General features: G+C 38.8%; 1 long non-coding RNA gene across 1 annotated transcript; it reads left to right on the top strand.

Moving 5' to 3' along the window:
* The first annotated feature begins 16725 nt into the window (after positions 1 to 16725).
* On the top strand, positions 16726 to 20003 carry LOC142174761 (uncharacterized). The gene is made up of 2 exons (XR_012703817.1): positions 16726 to 17145; positions 19471 to 20003. It is a non-coding gene; the product is annotated as an uncharacterized LOC142174761 (long non-coding RNA).
* The last annotated feature ends 1010 nt before the right edge of the window (positions 20004 to 21013 follow it).

The raw sequence follows: 21013 nt of genomic DNA, 5'->3' as shown, positions 1-21013 counted from the left end.
GCTTTGATAAATTGCTTAATTTTTTTGAACATTGAAGATCTTATTGCGGGAATTAAAATGCGAGAAGAAAATCATTTAGTAAATAAAAACAGTGCATGATGCTTGTTTTAGCCTTACTACCCCGAGGCTCGTCGGGCTCTGGTTGTCTTGATGGTCCAGTTATTGAGGCGTGCTCCTCTGCTTATAGCCTGTATAGAAGGGCCTTCCTCCCCCTCCTTCTCGAGAACAACACAGCAGTCCATGTCACCGTCTTCTAGGAATAAATTCTTTACTGCTGCTAGTGCTTCCTCTTCTTCTGACCCATATATAATATTGGCCGGTTGGAAGGTCTGTTCCAGATGTGGTATCGGCTGCTCCAACGGATAGTAAGGATCGCGCCATGTTGGCGACCTGTTGTTGAACTCTTCCCAAGTGTAAAGTGGTGCCATGTTTCTTGAGTTTTATGGGCTTGACGATTCCTTGGAGGTTCTTTCCGAGGCCCTTGCCAGGTTCGTACCCACTCCAATTCAGTATACTCTCGATTTTGTTATCTCACTATTTGTCTTTGTCGACAGCATTTACCCATTCGATGTGATGGTAAGTCTCTCCTCCTAGCTTCCTTCTTCCCTCGATTGACGGAATGGCCTGGCGACTGTATATGGGGTTGCTACCGTCGCCATGAATGATCACCTCCTGGTGATTCCATTCGAGCTTTACCGCCTGATGCAGTGTTGACACTATGGCCCTAGCAGCATGAATCCATGGCCGTCCCAATAGCAGATTGTAAGATGCTGGAACATCTATTACTTGGAAGTCAACATCAAACCAAGTTGGCCCCATTTGCAAACATAGACTAATTTCCCCAATAGTGGACCTCTGGGAACCGTCAAAGGCTTTCACATTGATGGCTTCGTCCTTTATTTCATGCAGTCCATTGCCCAACTTCTTGAGTGTTACCAGCGGACAAATGTTGAGACTAGAACCCCCGTCGATCAAGATCCTGGTGATAAAGTAGTCTTCGCATTGCACAGTGATGTGCAGTGCTTTGTTGTGTCCCAACCCTTCAGGCGGTAGCTCATCCTCATGAAAAGTAATTTTGTGACTTTCTAATACCTGTCCTACCATGTTGGCCATCTCCCTGCCAGTGATGTTACTTGGCACGTATGCTTCACTCAGCACCCTCAACAAAGCATTCTTGTGTGCCTCAGAATTTTGTAGCAAAGCAAGTATGGAGATTTGTGCCGGTGTTTTGTTCAACTGGTCGATGACCGAGTATTACATGGCCTGTATCTTTCTCCAAAGATCCTCAGGACCTGTCTCGATGATGGGTGACCGATTGGAGGCTTGCTTGCTTGACTCAGCTAAATGTTCATGGGTATAGACCCTACTAGTTCTCGTCATACCTTGTGCGACAACAGTCTCTTCGAACCTGACCTTGCCTTTCCTCCTTGCCTCGGTTGTATAGTCCCATGGTATAGCCTTTGTATGGAATGGCGTCATGGTCGTCATCGCCACTGGGATCGGTGTGGCTATCTTTACTCCGAACGGAGCATGTGCTTTGGGTGGTAAAACTGCAACTTCAAATGGTGTGGGTGTATTTGCTGGTGACACGAATTCGACCTCAATTGGTGCTAGTGTCTTTGCAGATGACGTTGCTTCAAACTCAAGTGGCACAAACATATTTACCTCAGTGTCTCCAGATGGCTGAATCTGGCCCACAATCGGATTAAGAGTAACCATTGGCTTCTTTGGGTCATCACCTTTTGCGATCAACCCGATTGACCCTTCGGGATCCCAATCATCCTCTATTTCAATCATGTGAACGCCTCCACCCTTATGGTCCGGCAGAGGGTTATTGCGGACATTTGGAGTAGGTTCCTTTGCCACAATAATCTTGTTGTCAATTAGAGCCTGGATCTTGTCCTTCAGAGAATGACATTCGTCGATGGTGTGTCCCTTCATGCCGGAATGATATGCACAGGATTTGTTTGGGTTAACCCATTGAGAAGGGTTCTTAGGGGTTATAGTAGGGATATGGGTGATATAACCAGCAACTTTGAGTCTCTTATACAACTGGTCAATAGGTTCAACAATGGCTGTGTATTGTTTAAGAGGCCTTCGATCAAAGTTTGGTCGAGGTCTAGGGAAGTTTTGACGTGTAGGAGGTGATTTATAGTGGGATGGTTGAGTATTGTAGGCTTGGTAAACATGTGCGGGTTGGGTATATCTGGGTGAAGTAGGTTGATATGTGGGAGGTGGAGGTGATTGATAAGTGGGTGGTGGAGTTTGGTAAGAGGGTGAGAGTGCTTGGTAGTTCGGAGTTGGTTGATATGTGAGTGGAGGTGTTGGGTAAATTTGGTATTTGGCAGGAGATTTGGTTCTCTGTGTGACCATTATGGCTCCTACGTCCTTTTTCTTAGACACACCACCAGACTGCAAGGCCTTATTTGTAGCTTGTAAAGCTTCGAAGTTTGTAACCATACCGCTTTTGATGCCCTCTTCAATCCTTTCACCCAACTTGATAATGTCAGAAAATTTATGGCTCTCAATCAACATTAGTCGCTCATAATACTGCGGGTCTTGAGCCCGAACAAAGAATTTGTTCATCTGTTCCTCCTCTAAGGCAGGTCTGACCTTAGCAGCTTCGGACCTCCAGCGAGTAGCATACTCGCGAAATGTTTCTGTAGGCTTCTTCTTTAGATTCTGAATATAAAACATATCCGGTGCATTCTCGGTGTTGAACCTGAACCTGTCCATAAAGTCGGACGCCATGCTTACCCAGCTTGACCATTTCTTTGGATCTTGGCTAATGTACCAAGGCAGAGCATCTCCTTTCAGACTCCTCATAAAAATCTTCATGCAGATTCTCTCGTCTTTTCCTACTCCAACCAGCTTGTCATAGTACGTTCTCAAATGGACCCTTGGATCCCCTGTACCATCAAACATCTCGAACTTAGGATGTTTGTACCCCTCGGGCAGTTTGACATCAGGCTGTATGCAAAGATCTTCGTAGATCAGCCCTTCAATTCCCTTGTTTCCTTCAACGCCTTGAATTCGGCTAGTCAATTTCTTAAGTTCCTCAGCCAGGTTTCTGATGAGCGAGTCTTTATCATCAGACTCGGGTGTGTTTGAGATGGGTTGGGTGGAATGTGGCATAGTCTCCACATAGATGGGGGTGTTATGATGGGTTTGGAAGTGGTCATTTGTGGAGTTTTGAAGTTCTGGGATGAGCAGCGGAGTATTGTTTGAAGTATGGCAGGTGTTGCAGTGGTGGTGAGGAGCGGGATGGTTTTATTGCTTTGGGATATTTTGTGGAGGTGCGGGGTTCTGAGCATTTGGGAAATTGACATCTGGAGTGGTGAGGGAAAATGACATATTTGTCATATTTCGAACCTGATCAAGTTCTTCTTGGAATTTTAATAGCTTTTGTTCGAGTTGGGATGCATGACCATGAGTGACTTCTACCCTTTCAGTTGAGTTTTCCTTTCTAGCATTGTTCAAATCTTCCATCTTCCCTTTGTTCTTGTTTTTGACAGGACTAAGAGAAGGAGTGGGTGGAGGGCCCCTGGATCTCGTGGAATAAGATGATGTTGCCAGAGTGCACGAACTAACCTTTGGGGAGGGGAAATAATAAACAAAAAATAAAAAACAAAAAGGTAACAAGTTAGTGAGGATTATAAAAAACATTGTGATATTTAAACACATAGTGCAGAATGTAAACTGTGTCCTAACTTGGGAACCTCTTTGTGCCCGAGGTAGGCCTAGCGACAAGTTGATTTGGAGAACTTAGAATGCTAAATGCCTTATTTTATTGATAAAAAATAGACGAATCCCAAATCGACACTAAATAACAGGAAATAAAAGTCACTAGTGGTCGTTGGCCTTATTACATTTCATAAAGCAAAAAAGAAAACTTCTATCTATTTGGTCCCAGAAGGACCTTCCCCAAACTCGGCATCCTTGGCTCCGTCCAACAGCTTTCCCAGCTCGCGAAGTCCTAGCAATAGGTAGGCTCGGGCTAGATGTCCGCCTTCGTTTCCTTCAGCATTTTGGCGGTCCTCGACCCTCTTAAGAAACTTCCTTTCTAGCTCCGCTATGCCTCGCTCCAATTATCCCAGTCGCTTGTTGGCACTGATAACCATGTCCTTCCACTCCTCAATCAGCTTTTGGTTGGCTTCTTATATCTTACTGTGCTCGCTTTCGCACTCCTGGATCCTCTTGCGCAGTTGATTGTATTTAACCTGTGCCTCGGCCCTCTCATCTACGATTCTGTGTCCCCTAGAAAACCCTGGTTGACCCAGACCATCCTGATTATCTTCCAACCAGCCTGAATAGTAGGGAGCGCAACCAGCGTGGTATCTGTCCGGCTCGATGGTATCTCTCCCAATGACGATCTTGCAGTGCCACATATGCTGAGCTTGACACTTGTAAGGACTGTCATCAGCCTGGAAATCAGCCCGGAAATGACTCATCTTGTCGACCCTGGGTATAACCTGCTTTCTACCAGCTTTTCTCATAACTTGGAGAGGGATGTAAGGGTATGTTCCTCTCAGACCGATCAATATCAGAAATGGTGCATCCTGGATCGGGCGATGAATTCCTTGGTAGGGAACCACTCGAACATCCATTGTACTTGACCCTTAGTTAGATTATCTAATAATTCTACCCATCCTTTGCATCTTCTGGCTGGGCAAACATGTTGGGCAAGTAATTCATTCGCTTCGGATGATGGAAAGCGATATGATCATCCCATTCCCTTTGCTGAATCTTTTGTCGGTAATCACCCCGTTGGAGATGCTCCATAAGCCAGAGCTGAAGTAGCAAATTGCAGCTTTCGAAGTGTTTGGCTCCTCGTTGGCATTTCTCCAAGGCTCGGTATATTTCTACAATGATCATGGGCACAATGCTGAAAGGTTGCCCACCAATTCCTTCCATTAGAGTTTTAGTTACCATAGCTAACCTGGTGTGGATCCTTGCTTTCTTCATTGGAAACACGATCATACCCAGGAAATAGAACATGAATACAAAGACCCTTCGGTGAATATGCCCTAATAAGGCGATAGCAAACTCGTCCGGATAGGTACGGTAGGATTTGCTGTGACCGTGAGTCTCGTACAAATAATCAAAAGGGATATAAGATTCTTTCATACATGTCAGTTCTGGATTCTTCTTTAAACCAATCATTTTGAGGAAACCTCTGCCCTTGCGGTTTTTAGGCATTAACAAACCCGGAGTTTCCCATGGTATACCGGTTAATCCTCCTATTTCTTCTAGCAAGGGTGTCATTTCAATGTCTCCGAAGCGGAATACGGACCTCTCACAATCCCAGAATAAAGTAGCAGCTTTTATAACCTTGTTGTTGGGTTGGATTTCCAGGAGGGAAGGTAGGTTGCCTAGATATTTCCGAACAAGGGTCTGATCACTGGAGTGGAGATCCTCCCACTAGCTTAGAAATTTTGGGTGGATGTTGGTGACCATGCAGAATCTGGGGATTTCGTGCCTCATATTTCTGCAAGACAAAAAGGTTAGGCCCTTACCCCCGTCAGACTCGACTATTTAATATCAACAATTGGCATAAAAGAATTTAGTTCTCCAAATAAATGCACAGAAAGTGGTAGTGTCCGTTTGGGTTTAGGAAAACCCAGTGGACTTTGGACAAGGCTATCTTAGAGAGTCATTATGCGGACAACATAACTGACTCGGCTAAGTTTGACCATGATGCATGCACAGTTAAACAAAGTAAGGTTTCTATGGGATTTTAGACTGGTACCCTTGAGCGTACAACTCAAGGGGGAAAGGCACGGAACCGTCGACTACACCGTTGATCGACTAGTTTTACCGCAAATATGCCTTTTCCGGATTTAGGGGGTGATAATATCGGAAGAGCGCAACCACTCATTATAAGCGTTGCTTTGGGATTTGTTCGGCACGAGTGGAATATGAGCATGATTGTGCAATAATTTAAAAAATGTTGTCACGTATTTGCATGTTTAAGAAAGCAGTAAATACAATAGTTTCATAATTTAAAGCAGTAGTAAAGGAAAGCAGTAAAGGAAAGAAACAAAAGATAAGTCAGTTTTGCAGTTGAAAAGGGAATTGAATGAACAAATAATTGCACGTAAAGAAGCATAAATTCACAATGATAGTCTGAAATGGTAAAAGCCTAAAAATCCCCAGCAGAGTCGCCATACTGTCGCGCCCCCTTTTTCTCGCGAAATCGGGTTTATGACATTTGGAGGGACAACTCGTTCCTTTTGGGAACTGGGTTTGCATTTGAAGAGTCGCCACCTAATGATTAAGGTGAATTAGGACACCAATAGAGATTCGATTTGAATAACCAAAGATAGGGTAAGGGCTTGAAATTATTCTAAGGGGAAGGTGTTAGGCACCCCTCAGAATCCACTAGTATGGTTCCCGGCCAAACATTTATTGTGAATTCGGGTGCAATTAACATATAAACAAATAAAGCTCAAATAAGAGGAGATTTCAATACATAATGGTTTAAAAGTAAACAAATTTGAAAGAACGATCAAAGATCTGATTTTTAAATAAAGAGTTACAATGCTAAAGAAAAGAATAAAGAATAAAGGTTGGTCCTAGGTTTGTTAAAAATATGGATCACCCCACACAATGTCCGGTAATCACTCCTCAATGAGGGGATACACGTGACATTATCGCGTGATGATCATATCCATATCTACCCTTCCCACCCTGTTAAGGTATTAAAGCGCGGATTGGTCTCAATTACTTATTGCATGCTATTACCCGTCCAATTCCTATCAGTCCCGGAGGCACTTAGGACTACTAATCCTAAAAGGGAGGAATATTAGGCTTATTTGAAGTTTCAAAGGTAAAAACTCTAAGACGACCTACAAAAAAAACACATAATACATATTAAAGGGGAAACACGTAAGAATATAGGCTCAAGTATACCTCCTCAAACAAAACACATAAAATAGCATGTCTTACACATACTGCTTAGGTCTGATTTAAAATAATGAAGATAAGGGAGATTAATTGTTGAGGCAGATTAATTTATTACATAACTCAGATAAGAAGTTCGAATCAGGCCTGCCTGCTGGTTGTAGCGATTATTCAATATGCAGTTATTACTCTAAGGCTTGCCTAAATGTTTAGGCGGGGTCCTATAGGCATGCTTGCTAAACCTTGTTAAGCGAGGGAATTAGGTTATTAAAAGAGGTTCAGAATGTACAAAATTAAAAATTAAATCGGTTACAGGTTCTGTAGGCGATAGTATCTACTATTACTGATTTTAGTTCCTAGGAGCATGAAATCTAACATTGACTGTGAATAAAATAAATCAGACTTATTTAGAAACCCCTATAGGCATGATTTCTATATGTAGTGAATTTACAGAATTTAAAACACCCTATAGGCATGGTTTCTAGGTGAAGTTTTGAATATGGAGAATTAAAAAGTACCCTATAGGCATGTTTTCTAAATGAAGTTTGCATATGCATAATTTAAAACACCCTATAGGCATGTTTTCTAAATGAAGTTTGAATATGCAGAATTTAAAACGTCATATAGGCATATTTTCTGCCCTTGCATGTATATTACCCAAGTCTTTTTACTATCCAGCCCCAAATGTTTATTACAACTTATCACAAACCCGAATAATAAATTACATCAGAAAAGTACAACTAGAGGAAGCCTGATTCTTGACTTACTCTTTGAGTTATGAGATAAACCAACTCAAAGACCATTGATCCAAAGCCTTTCTTTAGACTTGAGTGTATCAGAGTTTCCTAAGGGCCTCAATAGGACCCTGGGCAGCGCTCACACCCAAGTTTCATAACCAGAATAGGGACAAGTGTAGTGTGGAAGTGCCAGCCCTCATGTCTCCAAGTTCAGAAGGAGCTTATGGATCCCAAGGCAAGGCTCACAAGAGGGGGGCAGAACTTAAGTCTAAGAGAGAGCGGAAGTGCAGAAACAGAGCTTTACGAACTAAGGAAGGAAAGAGGTGCTGGGAAACAGTTACAGAGTTGATAACTTCACACAAAAGGGGTTCAGGGGTTGAGAATTTATTGCAAAGAGCCTATGTACTTAGGCAAGGGTTGGCTTTGGGCATGCACAATAATAGAAGATGCTGGCATGCCTATCAGCCTACCAGAACACACAACATCAGAGAGACATAGAGGTTATGATCCCAAGGGATCAAGTTCGAGTTATGGATAGCAATGTTCCATACTACCACGCCTCAAACAAACCATAAGTATCAAACACATTGGGGTAGGGGTTTAGGATTCATAATACATAGATTCAGAATAGGAAAAAAGAAATTACAGCATGCTAAAATAAAGTACTGAATTAAATACAAGTAGTAGGCAGACAAGAATGCAAGAACATTAAGTAACCATGTTGTTGTTGATGCTGAAAACTTAATTAGGACATACCAGTTCAAAGAAGCAAAACGTAGTAAAGAAAGGTAGCAGGATTTTTGAAATATAACTTTGGTTTTCAGCCAGCTAAATAGGCCACAATAGAAGTAGTGAAGCAAGAGAGAATGTTTTGAGTGTAAGTGAGTTCAGAACTAAGAGTGTTCGTGTATTGTGCTAATGAAAGAGCAAGGTACTTATAGTTTGAAAACAGGTAGAAAATAAGGCAAGAATCATAGTTTAGCAGTAATTATGAAACTATGTACTAATTAAAATTAAATTAGTATAAGTACTTCCTTTAATTAAGGAGGTAAATTTAAACAGTAATAGGCAGAAAACATTTAAGGAAAGAAATCAAGTAGAGCATCATGTGCAGAATAGACAATTAGGGGTAAGTACATAGAGGTTCAATTAAGGGAACAACTAATGAAGAATCCTTGAAATACTCGGTTAATCCAAATAAGGTAAGAAGACAAAATAAAGTTGTAGAATATGGAGATAATCGAAAATCAGTACATAGTAAATCAGGGAATCAATGATTTCGAAATCACTAATTTAAGGAGAGTAACATGGGTGTTCCCATGAGTAAGCAAATAAACCAAGTTAAAATAGGAGAATCGAAAGTCTAAGGAAAGTTTTCAAATCAAGCCCAGAAACAAGGAGCTCAAAGTCAATCAAAGAGAGAACCATGAGTCCTGTTTTAGCATATAAATAGAGTGCACAAAACATTAGGCATGTGAGGCTAAACTATGGCAAAGAGAAGCAGCATGCAATAACAATCACAAAGTTAGTAGACAGTTAACTATCGAAACATCGTAATCACATTGGTCAACTTCATTAGCTTAGTGATAGAGAATAAAGAGAGTATCAGAAGCATGCAAAAGGGTCAAGTAAAAAAAAGGCCCTTTCTGAAAAGTACAGTCTAGTTTCAATGATTGCAAGAAACCAAATCACATAAAGAAACAGATGCTGAAATAAAAAGGATTTCGAATCCAATCGAGCAACTTCAAACAGGTGAAACAACTTCAGAAGCTCGCATAGGCCCCAAGGAAATTAGGGTTTTGAAACCAATCAGATTCAGAGATGATGAACAAGTAAATCGCACAGCAAATGGTCTCAGAACTCGAATGAACCCAAAATTTTAGGGTTTTTACCACTAATCGAGTCTAGAGATGAAAAACAAATAAATCGAACAAATACTAACAAAAAATAGAATTGGAAACCTCGAAATGAATTAAGGCCCTTAACAAGCAAACTCAAGTAGAAGAATGGCATAAGGAAACACAACAAAATATGTTAAACAACTTAACAGAAAACCTAATCGGAAAGGATAAAGGTTTTGAAGGTAGAGTCTTAGAAGAAACTTTGAGGAAAAAATGTTTAAAAGTTTAGAGCAAACACAGATCTAAATCAGATCTAAAAAAAATCGGAAGAACCTTAAAGGTTAGGGTTTCAGAAGAACCCCAAATGGTGAGAAAGGCTTTGAAGACCATCGATCTAAGCAGGAGAGTCAAGAATCAGACTCGAATAGCCATAGCTTGCTGAGGGAAGATCAGAGATGACCGGAGAATAACCATAAACTGAAATCGACCCAGGTCTGAACCAAGTTCTTTCACGATCTGGCCTTGAAACCATAATAATCGGGCACGTAGAGGCAAAAGGAGGTGGATACAGGCCTCCAATGGACTTGGAAGCCATGTATTTGGGAGGTTTTCGGGTGGTAGTTGAGGGCGGCGGCTAAGGTTTGAGAGACGATTGAGAGAGAAGGGGGATTCAGAGCGGTTGTAGGTAAAAAATGGTTAGGGTTTGGGGATAGTTGGGAATTAATTTAGGAAAGGGTTAATGTGAGTCGTTGATCTAAGCGATCAACGGCTGGGATTAAACGGGAATCCGGGCCGGTTGTTTAAAAGGGTCATGGGTCGGTTTGAATGAGAATTGGGTCGGGGTAAAATTGGGTTTAAATTGAATTCAATTGGGGTCCGAATTAGGGCTATAATCGAAATGAAATTGGGCTAACATTTAAATAGCCACTTTTCCCTCTTTGATTAATAAAAAATAGTAAAATAATTTCTGAAAATAAATTAAAGGTACTAAAATGACTAATAGTATATAATCATCAAATTAAAATACTGGACTTAATTTGTATAAATATAAACGTAATTAAATCCAAAAAGAGGCTAATATTGCAATTATATGCAATTAAACTTTAAAAAATATTAGATAAATTTGTAAAAATATGTAAAAATTATCTTAGCTATATTTTAGCATAAATATAAAAACTCAATAAACGAGTCACCAAAATGATAATTCTGGGAATAATTATTATGTTTTTCTGGATATAATAGAGCAATAAATTGATTTAAAAATCTTTAAGAAATTAAGAAAAAATAATAAAATATTTGGACATGCTTATATATGCATACATAAGTTATTTGAAAGTATTTTGCATGTTACTCATATACTTTGGGAGTCGTATTGTTCAACAATTACCTAAATATGCACTCTCTCCCGAGCACTACACACTAAATAGGCACAGTAAATTGATGGTCATTCAATCAACAACAACAAACACGTAGTTGAACAAGTAGAGAAATCCAACAGCTCAATTATATAAAAACATAACAAGAATTTATCCTACAAAAGGTTCTATCAAAACCCTAGATAACAAATTAGCTATTCATAATAGTATGTAAAACTACAATACTAAAAGTCATAACCAACAATGAAAAATAGGAAGAGGAAGGAAAAAATCACAGAAGAATTCCCCGCCTTGCTCCTATTGTGTCTCTGCCTCCTTAGGTCTAAAATATGTCATAAGTATGTCCAACCCTTTAAAATACCGTTTTTCCATGTATATATACCAAGTAGGGTAGGACCCAAACAATTATACCTTCTCCTAGACGAAAAAACACTTTTTCCAGATTTGACTAGCACGGCCGCGCTCGTGACCGCGCATATTGCCCAGTATTCTGCCTGACGAGCACGACCTTAGCGCGACTGTGCAATTGATGCGCATTTTTCACCCTGTTTTGTTGGGAATTTGAAAAAACATAAAGCATGAAAATTGTAGCCCTTTGAGTTAGATTTCCAATCTTATATTGTGGATCTCAAATGAAGTTCTAAGAAAAATGTTATGTGTATCTTACTAGACAGTGTGCAATATGCCTACTCGATTCTTCGTTTGTTCTAACTATCATCTGTTGACCCCCGAACACGATCCCGACTTAATTCCTTGAGCTTTTACTCAGACTTCAAAGCTCCAAATCACTTGAATTCATTCCATAACATCTACATAACTCGAAATCACTCCTACAAGGCATAAAACACACAATTAGTGCAAGACACTAGTGATTAAAGCTCAAACTCAATTAAAGTGCAGTAAATTTGAGTATAATAAGTGACTAAAATACGTAATTATAGCCTATCATCAACACCCCACACTTAAAATATTGCTCGTCCTCGAGCAATCAAATTACACTTTATATAGACACGACCTTTTTTTAAAATAGTTCTCCTAACTCATCACACCAAGAATATTTTAAATAGACTAAGCACAAAAACGTAACATCTTCACCTCAAGATTTGACTCACAAGTACCACACATTATTCACAACTCACCCACTTACTCTAACATAGAGGTCACTAACATTACCTTTCCTTCATGAATTATGTGCCCTCACACTATAAAAGAGAGTAGTTCCACACAATAAAATTTAAGAACACTTAGGAACTCAAGATAGAAAAAATTCACTCACTCTCAGAAATAACATTCATATGCCACAAAAGATGCACCATAGGCTTGCCCGTAGTGTACTACTCTACAAATTGAGCTCATTCAGTCTAGGATCATGTAGGACTTTATTTGGTTGTAATGTAGGCTATGGGACGGGTATGATACATTTAGATATAAGAGTGACTACACCTCCCTAAGCACTTTAATACATATACTTTAACATTCACCCCATACTTATGTCAAACCAAACTCCACCTTCACATCAATATATATTACTCCATACTTCTTTAAGCACAAATATATCAAGAACCACCATTTATCAAGGAATATTTTTCGCAACAATACAACTATTTTTTTTAAATTCATGTGGCTCTTACTTTTTCAAAATAGTGCACCTTTCTCCTTATTTTATTAGTTCCACTCAAAAACCAAACCAACCACCCCATACTTTAACCTTTACACAGCTCATAACAATTCAAGTGCTCATGAGAGGTTAGAAGGTTCAAATAGATGGTTAATTCAAACAAATGGGTAAGGCTTGAAATGTGGTTGCCAAAGAAACAGAATTACAGACTCAAAGGGGTTAACTACGATACATAACAATTAGACGGGTAAAATATACATATCTAGCTCAACAAAGAAACGCCTATATCACTTCTAAGACTGAATAAAATTACTATTTCTCTTTGCAAATACACGGGGCAAGTTCTAGACACCAAATGCAATGCACTGAATAGCGTAAAGCCTTACACATACATGGCACATAACTCACTCAGGATTGGATTCATAGATACTCTAGTCAAAACATTTAAGCAAAGTTAAGATCATACAATTTAAGGTACTTCTACAAGAGTCAAAAACTGAGCCTAAGCGTCACAACTAAAGTACTCACTATTCTCAAGGCATAAAGTCAAGAGATATTGCTTCATTTCAAAACACAACACAATGGCTCCTATTCCTAAAAAAAACTAACTACACTAGGTTCAAACAAAACCCTTGGAAAAGAACCGTGGTTTAAAGAAAAACCAAGGGGTAATTGCTACACTACCTACAAAAGATTTTTTTTTTCTTTAGACTTAAATCCCTCAAGAAAATTGTCCAATAGATCCATCGTCGGGAAAAGTTCAATCTTTTTTATTTTTTTTTAAAAAATATTCAATTAAACTAACATAACTAAAATAGTATAGAAAGTCACTCAGATAATCTCATCACCCACACTTAAAATTGTGCATTGTACCCAATGCACATCCATACATACAAGAGGCACTACTAAAAAATCTGGTTTTAGCGACAGACAAATTCTGTAGCAAAACAGAAAAATCTGTCGCTAATCTCATTTAGCGACGGATTAACAACAGATTATAAAAAAATTCTACTAGCTATGGGCGATTTTACGACTGATTAGCGACGACATTCGTAGCTAATTTAGTTTTTTTGTAGTGAGGGTTAAAAAAAACTCTCTGGTAGGCCAAAGGCCGAAGCACTAGCATCTCATGGGGTACTCAGACTTCTCTCAGGCCTGGTCCTTCGTGTGGGTACCTCACACTTTGTTCCAACCATCTGGTTTGCTGTTGCATCCTTCCAATAGCTTTGCTTTCCATGCTCTTAGAAAAACAAAAATTGACACTTCAAAAATAATACAATTAAAAAATAAAATAAAAAATAAAAGAACGCAGTAAATCTGGGTTGCCTCCCAACAAGCGCTTGATTTAACGTCACGGCATGACGCGAATCACTTTCTGCCTCCACTTTGAACTTATAAATTGGACCCCAAGTTTTGATTCTGCTCTATGATCATGCTCCTGGGGTGGTGGAATGAATCTGACTGGCCCAATAAAATAATGTAGTATTCTGCACTTCTTGGCCTTTAGATGAGGTGTGTAATTCCGACTTTCTGGCAAGAAGAATTCCAGAATGTAGGCATTTTGTTCCTCATTCCTTGACTCCTCAAGTGGCTCGGATGACTCTATTTCTATATCATCATCCAAACACAATGTGGAAAAATGCTTGGAGTGTGGACCAATGCGCTCAACTACATGAACATTGGGACTATCTACATTCTCAACACTAATGACAATAGAGTCAACTAAATATGTATCCTCAATATCCTTAGTTGACTCTAGTATCTCTTCTACGATATCGGCATCCTCAAAATCTAGTTCGCTTGATTGTTGATGTTCTACTCTGGCCTTCTCCTCTAGCTCATCCTCGTATTTTTTTAAATCCTCCAGTATAATGGCAATTTCTGCAGCCAATTCATGCTCATATTGGCTACTATCCACAATATCAACTTGTTGCACTTTACAAGGTTCAATTAATTTATTCGCTTGAGCTTCCAAGTTGTGAATAGTTGTCGCTCGCCTTTGTATCTGTCGTGGTCTCTTATCATATAGTTACATGCAATACTTTAACATATCTTTGATCTCTTTCCGCTCATCATCCCCGAGCGCTTTGTTCCTATTAACTTCACAAGAAAAAGGAGAACCATCAAAGTAAGAGGTTGGGGGAAGATAAGAACTATAAGCACAACCATGAAAGTGACCATCTTGACCACCACACATATCACACATATTCCACACATAAGATTGAGTTGGTGCACATAACTCGCTCTCGAAAATATTTTGATAATTTTGCCCCGCGTGGTTTCCTCCACAATATGCATAACAAGGATCAAAAGTAGAGTTACCAACATCAAAACTCTCATAATTCCATGATGCCATGTCTCTCAGATCAAAAATAAAAAAAATTAAAAATAAATAAATAATCAAATACACGAAAACAAAAATAACAGTTCAAACTTGCAACCTAGAAATATGTACACCTACAACTATACCGTTAGTTCCCCGACAACGATGCCAAAATTTGATCACGCCCAACTATGCCTTATAAAAAGGACAAAGCGGTCGTTGCAAATATAATCCGATTTACAAGTCCGGAGTCGAATCCCACAGAGAATTAAGGCTTAACTACAGTTGTTCACTATCACCAAGAATACATGCTTGAACAATTCCTAACTTATAGATATTAAGATTTTTGTGTTTAACTAACTAACTAACAAATTAAAATAATAAATTAACACTAAAGATACTACAGGTTGAAGAAAAGATTAAGGAGGTCTAGAGTTATGATTTCCCCAATTATCGAAATCCTTCCTACTATGTCTTCTATAATTTCGCCTAAGTGTTCTCTATCGATCATGAGCGCTCTGCGTGTTGTGATTCTCTCCCGAGTAATTATGACAATTTACTAGATATACTCTCCCAAGTTACGCTAGCTGGCTTTAATTACAACTCACTTAAATCGCACCCAAGGTTTCGTTATCCCTAATCCCACCTTTAAACCCTTGGTTATTGATTCCTCACATACGTCGGGAGTGATGTTGTTCTACTACTACCTAAATATGCACTCTCTCCCGAGTAATACACACTAAATAGGCACAGCTAATTGAGGATCCTTCAATCAACCACAAGAATAATATAGTTGAACAAATAGAGAAAATACTACGACTCAATTATATAAAAACATAACAAGAATTTATCCTACAAAAGGTTCCATCAAAACCCTAGATAACAAATTAGCTATTCATAATAGTATGTAAAACTACAATACTAAAAGTCATAACCAACAATGAAAAATAGGAAGAGGAAGGAAAAAATCACAGAAGAATTCCCCGCCTTGCTCCTATTGTGTCTCTGCCTCCTTAGGTCTAAAATATGTCAAAAGTATGTCCCACCCTTTAAAATACCGTTTTTCCATGTATATATACCAAGTAGGGTCGGACCCAAATAATTATACCTTCTCCTAGATGAAAAAAACACTTTTCCCGGATTTGACTAGCGTGGTCGCGCTCGTGACCGCGCATATTGCCCAGTATTCTACCTGACGAGCGCGGCCGCGCACTTGACGCGCGCTTTGCACCCTGTTCTGTTGGGAATTTGGAAAAACGTAAAACATGAAAGTTGTTGCTCTTTGAGTTAGCTTTCCAACCATATATTGGAGACAAAATGGAGTTCTGAGAAAAAAGTTATGTGCATTTTACTAGACAGTGCGTAATATGCCTACTCGATTCTTCGTTTGTTCTAACTATCATCCGTTGACCCTCGAACACGATCCCGACTTAATTCCTTGAGCTTTTACTCAGACTTTAAAGTTCCAAATCACTTGAATTCATTCCATAATATCTACATAGCTTGAAATCACTCCTACAAGGCATAAAACACACAATTAGTGAAAGACACTAGCGATTAAAGCTCAAACTCAATTAAAGTGCAATAAATTTGAGTGTGATAAACGACTTAAATACGTAATTATAGCCTATCATCAGTAATTATACAGACACCGGTTGCTTAGCCTTACGTCACCCTTCCAAGAAATCTCGCGTAACATAACATATGAATGCTCTATTGAACTTTACTGGAGGGATTTTACTAGACAGGATCTCAACCCATTTCCAAACGCCTATAAAACGCGGTACTACTAACTACTAAGTTCTTACATCCACATTCACCGAGAGTTGCAAGACGAGCTGTGACAAAGGCGCCTTTTAGTAGAGAATGTAATTCAACATAACTTCTGCAAAATATTTTATAGAGATAATACCTAAAACTAGGCAAATCTTTAATCACACACCTAATCTTTTAGGGAAGACTTTTATAATAACATGCATATACACAATAAATCGATATAAAATAATTCACAGTAGTAAAGATTAAGGAAGCAAATCCTCAAAACCAACAATTCTATCCAAACTTATTTACAAGCTAAATTGTACAGTAATGAGCTGGCGTTATAATCACTAAACACCAATGAACAAAGTCCAAATCTTGTCTATCTCTGTAGAGAAAAGCGTGTGACCCTCGTGTCGTTGCGGGCATCTCTCCGAATCAAAAGGGGGCTCTGGATTCTTATAATTACCCATAATTCCTCAAAACAAACTGGACTCGTAATTGATTTTTGCAAGGAAAAGGACATCTCTTCAATCCCCATTAGCTACGATCTGGCTGAAGGACGTTCTTTTCGCTTTCCCCTTTCGTTGTAAGGCCCTTCCCTTTTGTCATCTCAATTAACGCATACGTATAATTTTTCAGCTGTATACAATGTGGTTTCTCTTTTATACGGTTTTGCAGATCTGTTTTATTCCTATCGATTTGTCGAAATTCATTGGTTTATTAACTTGATTAATTGACTGTCCTCGGAAAAAAATTGGGAACTTTTCTATCCTCTCCATTGAAAAATAAGGATTATGTAAAATTGAGATCCGTATATTACGTATGTCATTGTACGATTTTTAGTAATAAAGGAGTTTAATATTTGGACTCTCAAGTCGAAATGCAACTATTAACATTGAGGTTCAGTATTTAGTGAGTTTTGAGATGTTTGCATTACCTCAAAGTCTAACTAGTTTGGGATTGAGGTGCACTGACTAGTGAGTTTGTTTGATGAGTTTGATGTTTAGAGGCGATTTATGTTTCGGGCCTTGTACAAAGCATATTGATGAAATCGTGTGATTGATGAGTTTGATGTTTAGAGGCGATTTATGTTTCGGGCCTTGTACAAAGCATATTGATGAAATCGTGTGATTGATGAGTTTGATGTTTAGAGGCGATTTATGTTTCGGGCCTTGTACAAAGCATATTGATGAAATCGTGTGATTTCAACAAGCTCTGTTGGTTAGGGAATAATAACTTTGTGGAGATTAAGTATATTGGGCTTAATTGTAATTATGGATCAGGAAGAGGTCTTAACCTGATAAGTCTAGAGGTTTGATACAATCAACTTATAATGTAGTTACGTTGTATTCAGTGTAATATTTTACACAAATTGTCTAAAGGCATTAACACTATCTTTTTTAGAAAGCCTCAAAGTGTTGCCTGCTATAGTCTAAAACTTTGTTTGCAACAGATTATGTGGTTAAAGAAAAGTATGTAATCTGTTGAACTAAGCTAAAGGGCAGCCCGGTGCACTAAGCTCCCGCTATGCGCGGGGTCCGGGAAAGGGCCGGATTACAAGGGTCTATTGTACGCAACCTTATCCTGTATTTCTGCAAGAGGCTGTTTCCACAACGTGAACTCGTGACCTCCTGATCACATGACAACACCTTTATCAGTTATGCCAAGATTGTGTTGAACTAAGCTGCTTAACATTCTCTTTGCACCTTGAGTTGGGTTTATCACTCCTAAACTCGAAAAGAGATTCTCACTTTAGGGATTTTTTGGGAGTGATGGTCTTTGTCAATCGTCCAGTTGAGCTGTATTTATGCAGTTATGAGGTTGGTTTGTGCTAATGAACAGGTTTATTGAGTGTATTCTGAAATATCAATACATATTGATATTGCATTGACATCTGGCCTAGGTTGTTGCTCCTTTGATGGTGAGAAGTGAGAACATGAATGTTATGGTGCGGAAGAATCTGAATTTCATAATCAACTGATAACGACAGCTATAGGAATTAAACATAGCTATTGCGTCAGAAATATTTTGGAATTTCTGAATAACATGACCTGATTGCCTTTCTTATCTTAGAACTAGACAGAGCAAATTTGGATTCTTTGCATGCAGCATTGACATTCATGGTGCCGGATTACATCCATATACTACTTCACTACGATAGTGTTGCATTATCATTTGCTAGCATAGTGTTGTTACATAATGACTAGTATGAGGAGATTGTTATTCTTTGCATATTGCGCTATGTTATTAATATCCCTTTTTTTGATACAGTGGAGTTGTCTAGCAGATATAGAGATGGATAATGAATAAACCATATATGGTAACTCGATCATGAACCGAGTTAATGCAAATGAATCTCATATGCATTTAGTTTTAATTTAAGTGAAATGAAATGAAAAAAAATAGAGATCTGCTACTCTGCCCTCTAACCATGTTGCTACATTCTCTCGTATCGCGTAATTGATTATATGATCTCCCCCCCCCCCCCAAAAAAAAAAAAAAAAAAAAAGAAAACCATATCCAGAAAATGATGTCTCTAATCAATTTAGTGGTAAGAAAAGGAAGGATGTGGAAATGGCTATTGTTGGCCATTATTTTTGCCAATCATTTTACAGTTATCATTGTTACTTTGACATTGTTGGATTAGTTACTAATGGTTCAATTGTTTTCAGTAGTTCATATCTTAATTTCTAGATGTGTTATAAACTGGCTTCATACCTGAAAGCTAGCTAGCAGATGCCTATTATATCGCCTTCTCCCTCCCTCTTTGTCTTGCCCCAATTGCTGCTGTTAATGGCTTAGGGCCAGTAAAATATAGATTTTCACTTCCATTTGTTGTCTCCCAGAATTTAATCAGTGCTCTGTGCTCTTCTATAGCACTCATATTGCTTACTACATTGAATTTAAGTAGGTGCAGGAATTGTATCCGGTTGCAAAAGATTCGGTGTATAAGCTATGGTTCTTGAAGTTAATATATCTTCACCTCATAGGAGGTCACAGACCCAGACTGCATTTTCAACTTCATCATTAAAAAGACAACATTCTCGAGGTGATGAATTTGGGAGCTGTTCGACTCTACTTCAGCGTCACCGCTTCCTGCTAACTGCACTTGCCCTCCTAGCGTTTCTTTGCACTATCTATCTCTACTTTGCAGTCACTTTAGGGGCCGGTGACTCATGTTCTGGCTTGAAAGGGTCTCAAAAAGCAGCATGCTATGTGGAGCATGGAAAAGCATCGATGGCCAAAGGAAAACTCAAGTTCTTCTAGCACATTGATAGTTTTCTAGCTGAAATAGCGGTTAGCTGAATGATTGCTCCTTTCTTTCCTTGTGAGGGGCACACTCGTATAGCTCAATGTAACATTCCTCCTGTATTCTTTTAGACATCTGTGCTATAGTATGATTTATATATATATATCAAATTGCACCAAATTTGGTCCAGGAAACTATTTGACATACGTGAAGCGTTCTCTGTTGCTAAGAATTAATCGTGGATGTTTAGCTCTGCTGTTTGAGTGCCATTTTCTTGTGGCATACGGATGTAAACGACGATGTGACGATGAATGAACTGGAAAATAACATTATTGAGGTACAACGTGAAGATAGCTTGCCATTCTGAAGGCTTTTAAAATCCTTCAATGGACTAAGGAGCAAGTCACCACTCAATTCCTCCAACTCAGAATCACGTTTCCGCTTGCTCTTTTGTTTTTTCTTGGGATTACTGCACTTTTGGTCCCTTCGGTCATTTGGTAAATTGTAATTTTGATCATTGTCATCAGCATTTCTTCACAGTTGAGCTATAATGGTTTCTTTCTGAAATTCCATTACCCTTTCCCTTTCCCTTTCTCGTTACCTTTAACCTTTCACCAAAAAAATAAAAAATAAATAATTGAACCACGTAAAGAGCTTGCAACGGGAAAACTAAATCATGAAAAGAACAAAATTGGTAGCTATGCAGTTGAGCAAGAGTAACAACGGGTCAAAACTTTGTCTACAAAGTAAACTAATACCATTGCATATCAAGTCTTCTTACACTACTCTCCTTTTAGATGCTGCTGGCGGTTACAGAAGATAATGCAAATAGGGATGGCAATGGGGCGGGGCGGGTTTATACTTATGCGGGTGCGGGCGGGTTAAAATAACAGAAATTTATTTTTTTGCGGGTGCGGGTGTGGGTTTAAAATTTTTACGAAGTTACTGCGTTTCAAGTTCCTGTTGTTGTTATTGAAATTATTCTCACTTTTCCTTCATTTGTGATGGATGAATGATGAATTAATAGGATCTTTACTGAAATGAACAAATGCTTTAATTTTTTCTAGCAAGCTGACCTTTTAGTAAATAGCTTTTGTAATTTGGGATGTGTAGCGCATCCCAGTGTGGAACTTTAAGCTTAAGATTCTGATTCTCAATGAACTGGAAAGAATGGCTTTTTTGCCTTATGGCATCCTTCATCTGT

The sequence above is a fragment of the Nicotiana tabacum genome, chromosome 20 (genome assembly GCF_000715075.1).
Source record: "Nicotiana tabacum cultivar K326 chromosome 20, ASM71507v2, whole genome shotgun sequence".
NCBI classification, from domain to species: Eukaryota; Viridiplantae; Streptophyta; class Magnoliopsida; order Solanales; family Solanaceae; genus Nicotiana; species Nicotiana tabacum.
Note: the sequence above shows the minus strand (reverse complement) of the source record. Positions and strands in the feature narration are given on the sequence as shown.